A 17,968-nucleotide genomic window follows, 5' to 3' on the forward strand; every position below is an offset into this window, starting at 1 on the left:
TGGAGTTTATTTATGGGCAAAAACTGCAGGTTTGTTGATCCTTGATATATGCATACACTTCCCAAAATAAATATAGATGTATTCTGTCTTCTGGAAAACAAGTAATTAAGATATGTATTGTTGGGAATATTTTACATCTTGCTTCCAGCAGTTATCATCAGTTTAGTTAAAATAAAACCTTACAAAAAATTTTTTAATATTAAATTTTATTTAGTTACTTTTCAAGTACATTTTTTATCTATTTCTCCCTTCCCACCCTACCCCCCTTACAAAAATTTTTAAAGACACATGTTTTTTATATAGATTTTAAGTGCATAATATATTTTGAGCTCCAGCATCCATATAAGCATAATCACTCAGAACCAAGTAGTATTCTAATGAAGAACCATCCTAATTATCAAAGTGATCATGAATTGGAATGAAATAATTTAGAGGGAAAATCAACATAAAAAGTAAAATCCACAGATAAATCATTTTTAATTTAAGGTAATTCAGGCTTTCCTCTCAAGCTTCTAAATGTGCTGCCATAGTTCATCACTTGAAACATTTATAACAGGAGCTATGTTTTTACCATATCAATAAGAGAAAGAATAATGAAATGATCTGGCTTTTAGATTTTGTTATGAACTAAATGTTTGTGTCTCCCCAAAATTTATACATTGACCCCTAACTCACAGTGTTTTGGTATTTGAAGATGGGCATTTAGGGACGTAATTTGGGTCGGATGGGATGAAGAATGTAGAGCACTTATAAGATTAATGTCCTTATGAGAAGAATCACCAAAGAGCTCTCTGTCTTTCTATCTGTGTCTCTCACCCCTTCTCCACTCCTCTCCTCTCTTCTCCCACTCCCTGTGTACACAGTGAGGAAAGAGCATGTGAGCATGCAGCAAAAGGACAGCCATCCGGAAACCAGGAAGAAGCCAGGAAGAGTGCTCTCACCAGGAACCAAATAAACTGGCACCTTGATCTTGGATTTCCCCAGCCTCCACAACTGTGAGAAATACATTTCTGTTGTTTCAACCATTAGGCTATGGCATTTTGTTATGGCAACCAGAGTGAGCCAGCTAATACAGTTTTCTGAGAAGTATGGAGGGAAATTTAATAAAACACTGTTCTTACTTAACTGAGACCAAAGAGTCTCAGTTTCAAGAAAAATCACTAATACTGTTTCAAGAAAAGACAGTAACATTTTGTTATTTTATTATTCCATGAAAAACACTGTATCTTGGTGTGGTAAGAACATAGTGACACCTTAAAGATGAATATTGAGTAGATAATTTAAAAATAATGAAATAAATTGATATTAATTGACATGTTTCAAATACTATACAACATGAATATGTAATATATACTTAATCTTTAAACAACCCCTGAAGATGAGTTGTTTTAGAGATGAGGAAACTAAAGCTTGAAGAGGTAGAGTAGCTTACAAAACCATAGATCTAATATATAAATTCAATTTATATTACCCGAGAGCCTGTTTTCTTCCAACGAGGCATGTTACCTTTCAAACATTGAAGACTATTTTTTAATGCTCAATCCATCATACTATTGAGAGACTCTGTGGGGCTTAATGTCTTCATTTTCTCTGAAAAGAACACTAGATTTAATTTGCCTTGGAATACTACTTCAAATTCTATCATGTTAATTCTCAATGATCTCAAGTTGATATTGTCTAAGGTTATTATTAATACCTTTTAACATAGTAGTTAAGAATAAGGATTGATGCAGACCTCCTGGGTTCAAATCATAATCTTATATCTATATATAAATAATATTTTATGCTTCTTGGTTCATCTCTGTAAAAAATATATAATAATAGTACATAATTCATAGAATTGTTTTAAGGATTAAGGGAGGCAATATATTTAAATTATTCAGAAGAGTACTTGTTGGCACATAGTAAGTGATACATTAAAGATTAGCCATTGTGATTGTTATAAATAATGTAAAAAGTATTTCCTTATTTCCTCTTCTTTTGGAAAAAAAGAAACATGATTCAGAAATTGATGGTCGTGTTTTGATCTGAAATTCTTACATTGGCTGGAGAAAACAGTCTTGAAAACATGAAGATTGCATGCTCATGCAACTGAGAGCTTTATTGCTTATTTATTCCATGAAATAGGAAAAAAGACCGCTTCATTGTTTTATTTCCAAGATCTCAAACAGTGCTGAGATTTTATATATACATATATATATATATTTCAGAAGTATTGTAGGTTTGGTTCCAGACCACTTCAATAAAGCAGGTTATAATCAATTTGCTGGTGGAGGGTCTTTCCTTCAAATTGTAAAAAGAAGCAACATCTATGAAGTTCAATAAATCAAAGCAAAGCACAATGAAACAATATATATCTGCATGCATATTTGCATGAATTTTGTCAAGATGTTTGTTTTCATTACATGTAGAGAATGCAATTTGTATGTGTGTGTCTGGTAAGGGTAACTTGAAAATCATTGAATATGTCGCAGAAGACATGAATTTGAAAACTAGCTCTGCTGTGTTTTGTGTCTGCTTTTAAGAAACTGATTTAACTTCTCTAAGCCACAGTTTTCTTATCTATAAGGTAGAAATGACATTTCTCTATATTAACCATGTTTCCAGATTGTACTTTATCTATTGACATCTGCTATTCCCCATCTTTCCATAAATCTGCTATGTCACAGCCAGATTAATGACCAAAGCTGTTTGCATCTTCACTGCAAGGGACCTTTCACACCACAGAGCAAGAAAGGCATATTACATACAATTCCACAACCAGTGACTGGACCTGCATATTTCCCCTTACTACTCAATAAGGATTGTCTTTACCTAGTACTACTAGGTAGTACTAGGTAATCCTGCCACTACAATTATAAAGTCCCAGTCCCAATTCCTCTGTCTGCTTGCTGACTCCATGCAATAGGAATGTATGGTCCTGCATGGCCTGCTGTGCCTCTTGTTTCTGGAGGAACTATTTTAAAAATCTTTTAAAGGTGTTAAATGCCTCTCCATGTGTTCACTTACTCACATTTCTAAATTAAGACCAGGGCATAATACACTATATGCTGTTGTAAACATATCCTAGATGTGTATTTACAACAAATTCAGAACTAAAAGCACTTAATAAGTAGTAAAAGCAATGTGAATACAAGTTGCTCAATAAACATTTGTTGAACTAAATCTCCTATAAAGAATGTATATTCCAATCTCTTTACATATATAAAACAAAATGAATGATTTCTGATAATGAATTCATTATACCTATATGTGAAGCATGTTCTCAAATCTTTCCAAAGTTTTGTGATAGCAACCCTTTATTACTAACATTATAATAGTTATGGTTCTATTATATTTTTTTAAAGTCAGGTTATTGAAGTACAACTTATATATACTAAAGGTCACTGTTTTAGATGTATAGTTTTATGAATTTTGACAAACACATAGTAATGTAAACATTACCATAGTCAATATAGAGAACACTTCCATAATCACAAAATGTTCTCTGCTAATTTGAAGTAAACCCTCTCTTCCATCTCCAGCCCCCATTCCCCAGCCCCCGAGGAGGACTGCTCTGCCTCAGGGGATAGAGTTGCTGTGTTCCATATCTCTTTTGGAAAGGTTTGTTTCTCTTTGGAATTCAGACTGCTTTCCACCATTTGCCCTGTTTGTCCTATGATATCAAATATTTGATGGGTCAAAGAAAATAAATGATATTTTAGATTATCTGATGACCTTTTCATTTTTTATTGTAGTAGCAATGCTCCTTCTACTTTATATATCCTACATTGAAATCAAATTATGTTATCTTTTTAGACTACATTAACATGTTAAAAATGTATATGGAATCATTCTAATACATAATTTAATATTTAACTTTAATTGACCAATCCTTTACCTTATCATGGCTGTCCTAGTTCTATTATGTCTTCCAAATGTTCTTCCAACTTTTTTTTACATATGGCATATATTTTTTCTTTTATGGATTCGTAATATTATTTTAAGTTTAGATACACTGTAGGAAAACACTAAACTTTTCAAATAATTTCAAGTTTAAAATATATATTTATATTTCCCTTGCAATGTGTTTTACAACAATTGTAAAGCATGTGATTGTCTAACCATTATGCTGTACAACTAAAACAAATACAAAATAATATTAAGTGCAGAGTATAATTTTTAAGATTTTTATTTATTTATTTTGTAGAGAGAGGGAAAAGGAAGGAGAAAGAGAGGGAGAGAAACATCAATGTGTGGTTGCCTCTCACATGCCCCCCACTGGGGACCTGGCGGGCAACCCAGGCATGTGCCCTGACTGGGAATCAAACTGGTGACCCTCTGATTCACAGGCCTGTACTCAATTCACCAGCCAAGATGTAAAATGTAATTAAAAAAATAATGAATAACAAATCATTGTCACAAATGTGTGTATGTATATTCCTTTAAAATTTCAGCTTGGCTTAGTGAATTTTCAAAGAAAGAGAAAGAAAGAAGGAGAGACAGGAAGGAGAGAGACTTGATTGTAGGCAAGGATATCTACTAATAAATATATTAAAGTCATTTTTTCTAGGTACCGCCTTTGCATGAGTTTAATCTTTTCAAAAATTCATGAATACTTTTATGCTTTTTAAATTTTATCTTTAAAAAAACAACAGACATTTATTTCCTCACAGTTCCAGATACTACAAAGTCTAATATCAAAGTCCAGCAAGGTTTGGTGACCTGCACACAACCGCCTTCTTATGTGTCCTCACCTAGCAGAAAAATATAGTTCTAGTGTCTAGAATTGGTAAGGCCAATCATAATATTAAGGTCAATCATAATGAGGCTTCACCCTTATGGACTCATTTTTTAATTTATTTTTTTAATTTAATCTTTATTGTATTTTCCCATTACCATTTAGTCCCTTTATACCAACCCTCCACACAGCAATCAACACACTGTTGTCTATGTCCATCAGTCCTTTTCCCTTTTTGCCATGTCTGTTTTAATGTTTGTTCATTCAAAAAGCTGTGATAATATGCCCTACACCTTAAAAATGTATTATTTTCTATAGAACAAACACTTCAAAAATTTATATGGAACCATAAATGACTGCAAATATCCACAGAAATTTTCAGAAAGAACAAAGTAGGAGGGATCACAGTACCTCACATCAAACTACATTACAAGGCCACTGTAATCAAAACAGTCTGGTACTGGCATAATAACAGACATGTAGATCAATGGAACAGAATAGAGTGTCCAGAAACAAACCCAGATGTCTAGGGTAAATTAATATTAGAGAAAAAAGGAGGAGCAACAATGGAGTAAAAATATCCTCTTCAACAAATGGTATTGGGAGATCTGGACAAGTACATGCAAAAAATGGAAACTTGACCACCAATTTACACCATACACAAAAATAAGCTGAAAATGCATAAAATATTTAAATATAAGTTGTGAAACAATAAAAGTTCTAGGGGGGAATATAGGCAGGAATATCTCAAATTCCACATAGCAATATTTTCACTGATATGTCCCCTAGAGCAAGGGACATAAAGGAAAGAATAAACATAATGGACCTCATCAAAATAAAAAGCTTCTGCACATCTAAAGAAAGCAAAATGAAAAGAGAACCAACTATATGGAAAACTATATTTGCCAATGATACCTTGGACAAGAGTTTGATCTACAAAATATATAAACAAATCACACAACTCCACTCCAGCAAGACAAACAACCCAATTAAAAAGTGGTCAAAGGACGTGAACAGATACTTTTCCAAGGAGGACATACAGAGGGCCCAGAGATGTGAAGGGATGCTCAGCATCACTAGTCATCAAAGGGATGCATATTAAAACCACAATGAGATAGCACTTCACACTGGTCAGAATGGCCACCATAAACAAATCAACAAACAGAGAGTGCTGGTGAGGTTGTGGAGAAAATGGAACCCTAATTCACTATTGGTGGGAATGAAGACTGGTGCAACCATGGTGGAAAACCGTATGGAATTTTCTTAGAAAACTAAAAATGGAACTGCCTTTTGACCCAGCAATTCCACTACTGGTACTATACCATAAAAATTCTGAAACACTAATTTAAAAGAACCTTTGCACCCCAAAATTCATAGCAGCACAATTTACAATAGCCAAGTGCTGGAAGCAACCTAAGTGCCTATCAGTAAATGATTGGATCAAAAAAATATAGTACATGTACAAAATGGAATAGTAATTTTCAGAAAAATGAAGGAGCTCCTACCATTTGGGAAAGCATGGATAGACTTGGAGAGCCTTATGCTAAGTGAAATAAGCCAGGTGGTGAAAGACAAATACCACATGATCTCACCTATAGGTAGAACCTAATCAACAAAACAAACAAGCAAGCAAAACATAACCAGAGACGTTGAAATTAAGAAAACCTGACAGTAACTTGAAGGGAGGGAGCAAATAAGGGAGGAAGGAAGGGAAAGGAGCATCAAGGAACATGTATAACTGACCCATGGACAAAGCCAAAGCAGGGAAGGGTTGAAGGTGGGAGATGGGTGTTGGTGGGGCAGGGGAAAGCAGGAAAATGGAGACAACTATATTTGAACAACAATAAAAAAAATCTTCCCTTTTGTGACAGTACAGATTTACCTAGAAAACATTATGTTAAGTGAAATAAGCCAGTCAGAGAAAGACAAGTACCATATGATGCCACTCATATGTCGAATCTAATGAACAAAATGAAATAAGAAGCAAAATAGTGACAGACTCATAGAGAGCTGGCTGATAGCTGTGGGGGAAGGGTCTGGGTGAAAGGGGTGATGAGATTTAGCACCAAAAAAAAAGAGAGAACAAAACCTTACAGACATGAACAACGATTTGGTGATTACCAGGGCATTGGGATGGGAGAGGTAGAGGAGGTTACAGGAAGGACAAACGATGATGCATAGAGGCTTTACTAGGGGTGTTGAACACACGACATAGTGTATAGATGATGTGTTGTAGAATCGTGCACCTGAAACCTGTATAATTTTGTTAACCAGTGTCACACAAATAAATTCAATAAAAAGGAAAAAAGAAGAAAGAAAAAAGTGTTACTTTCCTTTTTTTATAATCAATGGAATCTGGCTTATAATTTAGAACAATGTATCACCATAACCAAAGCACAAAGAAAATCACCACATTGAATTATTGCTCTTCAATAATAAAATTTATTATGACTTCCTGTATATCAACTCCATTAATTTAGGCTGCATACCAAAGAAATATTAGTATTCTTTAACAAACTAGCTACTTTCCTAACATGCAACCATGTGTTTCTCATTTTTTAGAGAATAAAATGTCTTTTACTCTTTTTATTCTCTATTTATCTCCATCATTAATTAAGGCTCTGATGTCAGTTTTCAAGCAAAAACATTTTATATGTTTTCTGATTTTTTTAGGTTCACCACAGTCATCGTGGGTATTGAGCACTTAAAATATTATAATCCTATAATCTTGGATTTGATATCTGTTTTGGTTTCCTGATAGGATAGAGTTAAAACATAATTTTTATAGGCCAATTTTAAACCACAGAAATGGAAGAAATAAATCTGTATTTTCTTCTGGGAATCTGAAATTCTAGAGAATAAAAATAAATCCAGGTGTTCTAATTATTTCCCTATTTTCCAGAAGATTTTCAAAATGATTGCCTGTCAGCATATCTTTAAGTCCGTCTTGAAAGTTATATAATATTTTTATCTTTATATGTACATGAAATATGAAAAATGTGTGTTTAATTGTAAAGTATTAAATATCAGCTAATTCATGATAGTGCTATAAGACTATTCATTTAAAACTGTTTGTTTAAGCACACCCCTATGGTTGGCTAACAAAGATTAGAATACGGTTTGGCTAAAATGGGTTCCTGGTAATAAATTCAGGACTTCTAATTTAGCATGTGCCTGTGGGCTGTAAACACATTTTTCTGACTGAGACAACTGGAAAAGTCACTTCATCAAAGCTCAGCTTATTTACATCTAAAAGAGAGTTTAAAATTTCATTATCTCTTTAGTAACTTTCTAGCCTCAACAGTCCCTAGAACAATCCTTAGAATTAATCTAAGAACTTAATAATGTGAGTTTTATCTATAAAATTAAGGATAACCCACTTATTTTCTTATTCTTAGGCATGATTTGTGGTAACAAGAATTGCAAGAATACTACCTGCCGCTCCTCAGCTTTACAAGAAAAAATTAAAAATTGAATTGAAGCTAGTAGCATCCCCTGAGGTAATGGAGAGGCTTATATGACACTGTTCTGAGTACTTCAGGCAAATAAGATATTTCTTAGCTTTGTAAGAACACATATTTACTTCAAGACAGAACCAAAACTTCACTTACAAGATATTTTTTCTTCAGCATGGGTTTAGATGGTGCTATGTGTGGTTAAAAAGGTAATGTTTTTCTTTCTGAAGTTTGCACATTAATAGACCAAGTAATAAAAAACTACCAGGCTAAGAATTTCCATTACTTAGGATATTGAAAATAAAATCATAATTGAAGAATCTTAGAAAGCAGGAATAATAATAATGCCCATACAACTCAACCCATCTGAGGTGTCTGGGGTTACTATTTGCTATGGTTTGAATGTGAGCCCTAGACCCCCAAATTCATATGCTGAAATTCCATTGCTCAACATGATATTAGGAGCTGAGGCCTGTTGGAGGTGCTTAAGCCATAAGGCAGAGTCCTCATGAATAAGTTTAGCACTTTATAAAAGAGAACCCTCTGAGCTCTATAGTCCCTTACATCATGTGAGGATATAAACAGAAGTCTGTGACCTAGAAGATGGCCCTCACCCAATCATGCTGGCTCCTTGATCATTGACTCCCAAACTCCATATCTGGGAACAATACATTTCTTTTGTTTATAAGCCAAACAATATGTGGTATTTTGTTACAGAAAACAGAGCAAACTGGACATTTTTCAACATGTAGGACTTTATAAGCATACAGAGAAAAATACTTTTTTTAACCTCTGAAATGGGGCAGAATTTTATTAAGGATGGGCATAGTCTTCCTGACTGAACTACTTGAAGAAAAGGATACTTTGAGTATGTGAGTATAGAACTGAGGCAGAAGGGCCACAGTTGAAGTAGAGAAAGTATTTATGGTAAAAGTTCTCTTTGAGAAATCCTAAATTATTATGTGCTTTCCATTATAGTCTTAAGGGGAAGTTCAATTTAGCAGGCACTTTGATTTTTCTCCCTAGCCTATCTTAATTTTGATATTAAATTTTTCTATCAGTACACTAAAGAATTTGAAATAAATTCACACATTTTGTTGCGCTAATCTTAACTAGGCTGACAGGTCTTTGTAGAAGAAAAGAAACCTGTTGCAACCTTCCATCAAATCTCCAGGTGGAAAGAGTAATTTTCCCATGAGATTGTTACTTAAAAGACATGGTTATAGAATAACTCAATAGCATTCAGTAACTCTGGCTACTTATAATTTGGAGGCTCATGTGATTTATAATTAAATCAACCATAAATTAACCATTTAATTTATGGTTGATTTAATTATCCATCCATGGATACTTAGGTTGTTTTCATAGCCTACCTATTGCAAATAATGCTGCAAGGAGCATAGTGATGAATATATCCATGTAAATTAGTATTTTCATTTTCTTTGGATAAATACCCAGAAGTAAAAGAGATCAAGATTTAGTACTTCTATTTTTAATTTTTAAAAATATTTTATTTATTTTTGGAGAGAGGGGAAGGGAAGGAGAAAGTGGGAGAGAAACATCAATGTATGGCTGCCCCACATGTGTCCCCCATCAGGGACCTGGCCCTCAACCCAGACACGTGCCCCAACTGGGAACCAAACCAGTGACCCCCTGCTTCACAGACCCACGCTCAATCCACTGAGCTACACCAGCCAGGGCCTATTTTTAATTTTTTGAGGAACTTCCATACTGTTCTCCATAGTTAAAGCACGAACTTATATTCCAATCAAAAGTGTACAAAGGTTCTCTTTTCTCCACATATTTGTTATTTTTCATCTTTTTGATGATATCCATGGTAATATGTATGACCTGATATCTCATTGTGGTTTTTATTTGTATTTCCCTGGTAATTAGTGATGTTGAACATTTTCTTATGTGTCTGTTGCCATATATATGCCATCTTTGGAAAATATCTATTTAAGTCCACTACCCATTTTTTTATGTTTGTTGCTTTTTTTACTGTTTAGTTGTTCTTTATATATTTGAATGGATATTTCCTTCTATTCATTATGTGGTCTTTTCATTTTGTTGATGGTTTCCTTTGCTGTGCAAAGAATTTTTAGTTTGATGTAGTCCCATTATAGTCTCATTGTTTATTTTTTCTTTCATTGAATTTAACTTTGGAGTCATTCAAAAAATTTTAACACCAAGACCAATGTCAAGGAGCTTTCCTCCTTTTTTTCAGTGTGTTTTATGGTTCTGGGTCTTACATTTAAATATTTATCCATTTTCAGTTAATTTTTGTATGGTGTAAGATAGTGTTTTAGTTTCATTATTTTGTCGTATGTGGCTGTCCAGTTGTCCCTTACCATATGTTGAACAGGCTATCCTTTCCCCATTGTATAATCTTGGCTCCTTTATCATAAATTAATTTACTTTACATGTTCAGGTTTATTTCTGGACTCTATTCTGTTCACTTGATCTATGTGTTTGTTTTCATGGCAATGCCATAATGTTTTGATTACATAGCTTTATAGTATGGTTTGAAATCTAAGAACATGATAACCTCCAGTGTTTCTGTTCTTTCTCAAGATTTCTTTGAATGTTAGGGGTCTTTTCTGTTTTCATACAAATTTTAGAATTATTTATTCTAGTTCTGGGGAAAATGTTGTTAGAATTTTCATATGGATTGCATTGAATCTGTACATTTCTTTAGGTAATATGTACACTTTAACAGTAATGATTCTTCTAAATCCATAAGCATGAAAATTTTCCCATTTATTTTTGTCTCCTTCAGTCTCTTTCACATCATCCTCACAATAATATTTTAATATAAATTTAAAATGGGCTGCTAAAACATTTGTTGTCTAAAACAGAGGGAAGAGAGATAAAGGAATGAGGGGCTGGCTTGCACACCTTCAAGAGTGTGTTCTCACATTCATTATGAGGGGAACTGAAGGAGGTTCCTACTGCATAGATTCCTTCACTTTTCTAGAGGATCTGGGGAACAGGGGTTGGGATAAGATGTTGGGGGACTCTATAATTTTCCCCACATCAAAGCAACTTTTTTTCCTACCTGATACAGTGGTCCCAGGACCAGTGATGCAACTGTGGGCGCCAGAAACAAGGATGGTTCCTAAGCAAAAATTGGAACTATACCTTTAAATCTTCATGTCAGAATTCCTAAGGGCCTGATGGGATGAAATGTGCCTTCACACTATCTGGCAAAGTTGGGGTTGACAGTGAATGGTACTGTGCTATCTATCAGTCTGGATAGCCCAATAGTTTTGTACCTATGTAGCTCTAAACTACGTAAGTGGGAGTGGACTGAAGGGGAAGCACTTGACAGAATAGTACTGCTGCCAGCAATCTTGACCAGAACAGTCGCCAAACCTAATGTTTGAATCCACAATGGACAAACCTTTTACCTGTAGAATCTGATTCTATCTCTCAGTAAATAGTGCCCAGATTGAGTTAAATTCTCAAACACAGTGCTGGCATTCAAGACTTGTTTGCTGGTGCAGGATACCTTCAAACAAATTATTGGGAGAATTTTACATCTTGTTTCCCTTAGAGCTCTATTTCTAAAAATTGCTCTTTTTTCTTTTTATTTGACATCTAGAAGCAAAGAATAGTACAAAGAGGCATCTTAGGGTTTCTTCTAGTGTCATAATTTAATACCACATGAATCCAAGTGTGTTTATGCATATGTCTCATTTTAGTCAACAGCCAATGAGCCAACAAGCTTAAACATCAATTTTGGAATTCATAAAGTGCTGAAGTACTGGAGAAAAAGTCTTCATAAATTGGAATGACTCCCAGAATTACTCTGAGAATTTGCCGTGGTCTATTAAGAAATGTTCTGTCATAATAAACCATAAACACATCATTTCTATTGTTTATATCACCACCCCACAGTCTTGGTGTAGCATTTGATCAAATCTAGCCTTTGCATAGTATTTAAAATTTTGTCCAGTAGATTTATTAAATAATTCAGTGAAATTATACCAAGCAATGTTTGGTATTTAAAGACTAAAAATAATTCACAACCCTAATTCTTCTCATAATTATTTTTTTAATTTCATCATATAATATCACACATTTAATTTTTGAATAATTCAGTATTACTCCCTTCTTCCTTATCGATTTACCTAATTTATTGTGAAGAGTGATTGGGAAAATTCCTCAGACTTTTACATAGAAAAAAAGACTCAAAATATATATCCCATTTTGCACAGAACTGTAGGAGGCAGCATGTATCTTCACAAGTTTAAAAGAAATCTATAGAAGTGATTGATGTCTCCCTGCCAATCAATGTGGAGAAATAGTTCAGAGGACAACTTGGCTAATAGAGAGGTGTGCTGCCTTTCTGCAATGTATTTTTGGGGTGTGATGGAGTACTTGAGAAGTTTGTCAAATAAATATCTAGACTGTTTCTCACTCCTTTGACTTCAGGTGGTATTAACATTAACACCACAAAACCCCAAAGTAATTCTTTAAGGACAGTGTGAAAAACTACAATTAAACTTCTGGCTATAAAATTCCAACCATACCCTAGTTTAAAAATATGAAACAGGGTCCCACAAAATAATTACTACTGATGTTTCTTGGGTCTAGTGGAAATACTCAAATTTAGTTGTGCTGTATCAAATCTCTCTCAAAAATACTTAAATATCAGTGAAGAAATAAATAGCAAAAAAAATCAAAACCATGATATATCTTTAATTATTTAGGAGTAAACATGTCAATACCAAGTAAAGCAAGATTAAATACAAAACACAAAACAATAATATTATATGATTCTCAAAATAAAATATGACTCTCAAAAATATCCTAGAAAACAAAGCTCTTCCATATTTATATTCAGAACATGTAAAAGAACAAGTAAGATAGAGATTTCATTTAGAGTGGGTGAGGTCATGAAAATGAATGACAGAAATAATAGAGAACTGATCAACCTTAATATAATAGGCATCTATATTTAGAAGATTTATCATCAGGTTAAAAAATGTGACATAAATACTGGCAAGAAGAAGCTAAATTCTAACATATTTGGCATTGATTAAAAGAGATTACATAATTACTTAATATCAAATCAGGATCTCAGTTGACCAAATAGTTCCTAGATGGTATTTCTAAAGCACCATTTACAATCCTTAGGCACCATAATGGAAAAAAATGACAACAAATTTAAGTAATCGAATGCAATACATTTTTTAAAGGTGAAAGAAAATGCATCTTATAATGGGTCAGTGAGTTTTATTTTAAGTATAAAAATATGTGTGTGTGTGTGTGTGTGTATATGTGTATATATGTGTGTGTGTATATATATGTGTGTGTGTGTATATATATATATATATATATATATATATATATATATATATATATATTAGCTAATCTGTGAATTCGATGTTTTGACCTTTTCCTTTTCCTTTTTTAAATCATTACCTGAGAATATGTTTTTAATGTATTTTAGTGTGACAGGAAGGAAGAAAGGGAAACATCAACATGAGAGAAACATTGATCTGTTGCTTCCTGCATTTGCTCCAACAGGGTATCAAACCTGCATCCCATATATGGGCCCTCCCTGGTATGGCACCTGCAAACTTCTGGTGCTTAAGGACAATGCCCTAACCAACTGAGCAACCCAGCTAGGCCATGTAGATTTTTAAATTATTTAATATAATAAAGGCTTTATATTATAAGTCAATTATACTATAAAAAACAGCATCCAAACATGCTGGGATGCCTGTACCAAGTCAACAAGGAGATAAGAAAGTGGGTTGATTCACTCTCTAGGACTGATCTCCAACAAAGATAAGGCACATTCCAACATCACCCTCAAGCAGTCATTCATATTAATCTGAACTAGTATTATTATCTAACAGATCTTCACAGTGAAGATGCATTGAGGAGTCTAGCTCCTGGTTAAAAACTTATGATTTTTCAAATCCAATCATAGACAATTTCAAAGGCTTTAAATGGCAGACCTTATGGGAAGAAAGCTGCCCTGCCACACCAGAAATTGTGCATAGCCAACACACTATAGTGTCCGAAGTGAGTTGCAGTCAACAACTCAGGCCTTTCTGGTTGGTTGTGCCCTTCACATATTTTCATTCCTAACCCCGTACATTAATTTCTGTTTCCTAGACCAAGCTCTTCTTTAGGTACTCCTGCTAAGGCCTCCTTACACAGGGTGTGTAAGAAATAAGAAACCCTGAAGACATTTTCCTACACTCTGGCTCAGTAGCCAGTATTTGTCTATATCCATCCGTCTCTCATAGTCTCTCCACTTTGGGTCTCAAGGGCCCCAGGGTTGATAAGCCCTCAGTCTTTTTTTTTAATCATTGATGAAGGATATGTTTATTGATTTTAGAGAGAGGAATGGAAGAAGAGACAGACAGACAGACAGACATTGTTGTATGAGGGAAACATTGATCGGTTGTCTCCAGTACACGTCCTGACCAGGGATCAAACCTGCAACCTAGATATGTGCCCTTACCAGGGATCAAACCCATAACCTTTTGGTGTGTGGGTAGACACTCCAACCAACTGAGCTACCCTGCCAAGGCAACCCCCGAAGTCTTTTGTTTGAATGTTAGGATCTTTGTTATAGGCTGAATTGTGCCCACCTCAAATTCATGTGTTTAAGTTCTAAACCCTAGTACCTCAAAATGTGACTGTATCAGAAACAAAGCCTTTAAAAAGTAATTATGATAAAATGAAGTCCCTTGTGTGTGTTCTAATCCAATTAGACTGATGTCATAAGGAGAAGAGATTTGGACACAGAAATTCAGAGGGAAGACCATGTGAAGATACTAGAGGAAGATGAACATCTCATGAAAAGGAGAGAGGCCTTAGAAGAAACCATCCCCACCAATATCTTGACCTCAGACTGCTAGCCTCTAGACTAGTGATAAAATCAATTTCTGTTGTTAAGACACCCAGTACAACTTACTTTCATTATGACTTCTATGTATCCACTTGCTAGGGCTGCCAAGACAAAATGCCACAGGCTGAATGGCTTAAACCACAAGCAGCAAACACAAGGCCCACAGACGAATCCTGCCCTCCACCTTGTTTTATCCAGCCCAGCACCTTGTTTCTATCTGGCAGCAGTGATGTGGCCCCCAGTGAAAAGGAGTTTGACACCTCTGGTTTAAACAATAGAAATTTATTTTACCACAGCTGTGGAGGCTAGAATTCAAAGATGAAAATGTTGGTAGGTTTGGTTCCTCTGAGGGCCTCTCTGGCTTATAGATGGCTGTATTCTTCCCATGCCTTTTTAAAAAATTTATATTTTTAATTATTTATTTGTTTATTTTTAAACAAGTCAATGTTACCAGTTCTTTGTAAATCCCTTAGTCAAAGTAGAGACAAGAGCATTATCATTCTTGAGCCCGTTTCCTGAGCTTAGTGATTTTTCTCCACAGAGAAGTAATTTTACCACCTGTAAAAGGGATGCATTAGAATTTGAAAGAATAATTAGATGCACATGGAATATAAAAACTAATGTGTATCTGTGTACAGCTAAAGTCACTTTTACTGTTTTGGGAACCTATGGCAGTTTACTAGTGAAATACATTCACTCCTGGATTCCGGGCATATGCCATGTATTCACAACAGAGATAGACATAGGGACTTGTGGTTGGGGTTGTGTGGAGTGCCTGCAGGACATCACTGTACCTGTGCCTGCTGAGGAATTGGATAGACCGTGATTTGAAACTCATTGACAAGTATAAGCTGGAAATGATATCTTGTGAGAAATCACCTGTCCATGGCAGTTAAAACAGGGCATTGGCCACAGTTACCTACAGAGTGCACACATTTGAGAAAGCTCTGATTTGAATATTAAACCTACACAAAACCAGCATATAGAGGAATATCCCAAAAGGAGACCAAGTCACTCCTGTTAACTCTTCTATATTTGAGGAGTCAAGGGAGTAGACTTAAATGTAGAGCAGTGGTCAACAATGTCCACTGCAGGTGAGAGGGCTATTAAGATAAGATTTGGAGAGGCTCCATTGGTTGATGTTGAATCACGTGTCAGCTTAGGGCAAAGGTTAGAAGCCATGTGATTTATTCTGTGCCCTTGCAAGAGGGCAGAACCAAGCTCAGGGTGGCAGAAAGTATTGGATAACCATCTTAAAGATATATGAAAAACAATTCTTTCATTGGGTAACAGATTAACTATAAAGCTTCAAAATCTTCTGGAAATCTAAGATTCTACTGTGTTAGATAGAATCAAGGTTACCCACCTTTGAATAATTGTCAATAGGGCTTGAATAACAGGATTGTTTTTACTGTAATTTAGGGTCTTTGATTAGTTAAAAATAGTAACATGTTTTTAAAGTATATTTTATTGATTATGCTATTACAGCTGTCTCAATTTTTTCCTTTTATCCCCTTCTGCTTGTACCCACCTTCCTTCCAGCATCCCCCCTTAATTCATGTCCATGGGTCATAAATATAAGTTCTTTGGCTTCTCCATTTTCTTTACTATTCTTAACCTCTCCCTGTCTATGTTGTGCCTGCCAATTATGCTTCTTATTCTCTGTTACATTTTCTCCATTCTCCCCATCCTTCTCCCTGCTGATAACCCTCCATGTGATCTCCATTTCTGTGGTTCTGTTCCTGTTTTAGTTGTTTGCTTAGTTTTTATTTTTGTTTTTTTGTTTCAGTTGTTGATAACTGTCAGTTTGTTATCATTTTACTGTTCTTAGTTTTGATCTTCTCTTTCTTAGATAAGACCCTTTAATATTTCATATGATAAGAACTTGCTGATGATGAAGTCCTTTAACTTGACCTTATCTGGGAATCACTTCATCTGTCCTTCCATTCTAAATGATAGCTTTCCTAGATAGAATAATCTTGGATGGAGGTCCTTGCCTTTCATGACTTTGAATACTTCTTTCTAGTCCCTCCTTGCCTACAGGGTTTCTTTTGAGAAATCAGCTGATAGTCTTAGGGAACTCTTTTGTAGGTAACTCTGTCCTTTTTTCATGCTGCTTTAAAGATTCTCTTCTTATCTTTAATATGGGGTGTATTCCTCTTAGGTTCCAACTTGTTTGGGACTCTCTGTGCTTCTTGGACTTGCATGTCTATTTCCTTCACCAAGTTAGGGAAGTTATCTTTCATTATTTTTTCAAATAATTTTTCAACATCTTGCTCTTTCTCTTCTCCTGCTGGCACCCTCATTATGTGAATGTTATAATGCTTGAAGTTGTCCCAGAGGCTCCTTACAGTATCCTCATTTTTATAGATTCTTTTTAATTTTTTAAAAAATTTATTTTACTTTTTTAGCATGTTTATTGTTATTCTATCACAGTTGTCCAAATATTTCCCCCTTAGTTCTCCTCTGCCCATCACACACCATGCCCCTAGAGTCCATTCCCATACTGCTGTCTGTCTTGGGTCTTTTATACATCTTCTTTGACTAGTGCTTTCCCCTTCCTTCCATTAATATCCCCCTCCTTTTTTCCTTCTGGTCACTATCAGTCTCTTCTATGTTTCCATTCCTTTGGTTCTATTTTGTTTGTTAGTTTGTTTTGTTCATTAGATTCCTCTTATAATGAGATCATTTTTATTCTTGTTATTCTGATTGGTTGATTTTTGCTTCCTTATATTCCAAATCCTTAATTTGATTCTCAGCTTCATCTCTTTTACTGTTGTTTCCATGTAAATTGTTCTTTATTTCAATTAGTGTGTCCCCTTTTTTCTGACTGGCTCTTTCTTATGCTGTTGAGGTCCTTGCTAAGTTCCTTGAGCATCCTTATAACCAGTGTTTTAAACTGCCTCTGATAGATTGCTT

This window comes from Artibeus jamaicensis, unplaced genomic scaffold (genome assembly GCF_021234435.1).
Source record: "Artibeus jamaicensis isolate MK-2021 breed Jamaican fruit bat unplaced genomic scaffold, CSHL_Jam_final contig_240, whole genome shotgun sequence".
Lineage (NCBI taxonomy): Eukaryota > Metazoa > Chordata > Mammalia > Chiroptera > Phyllostomidae > Artibeus > Artibeus jamaicensis.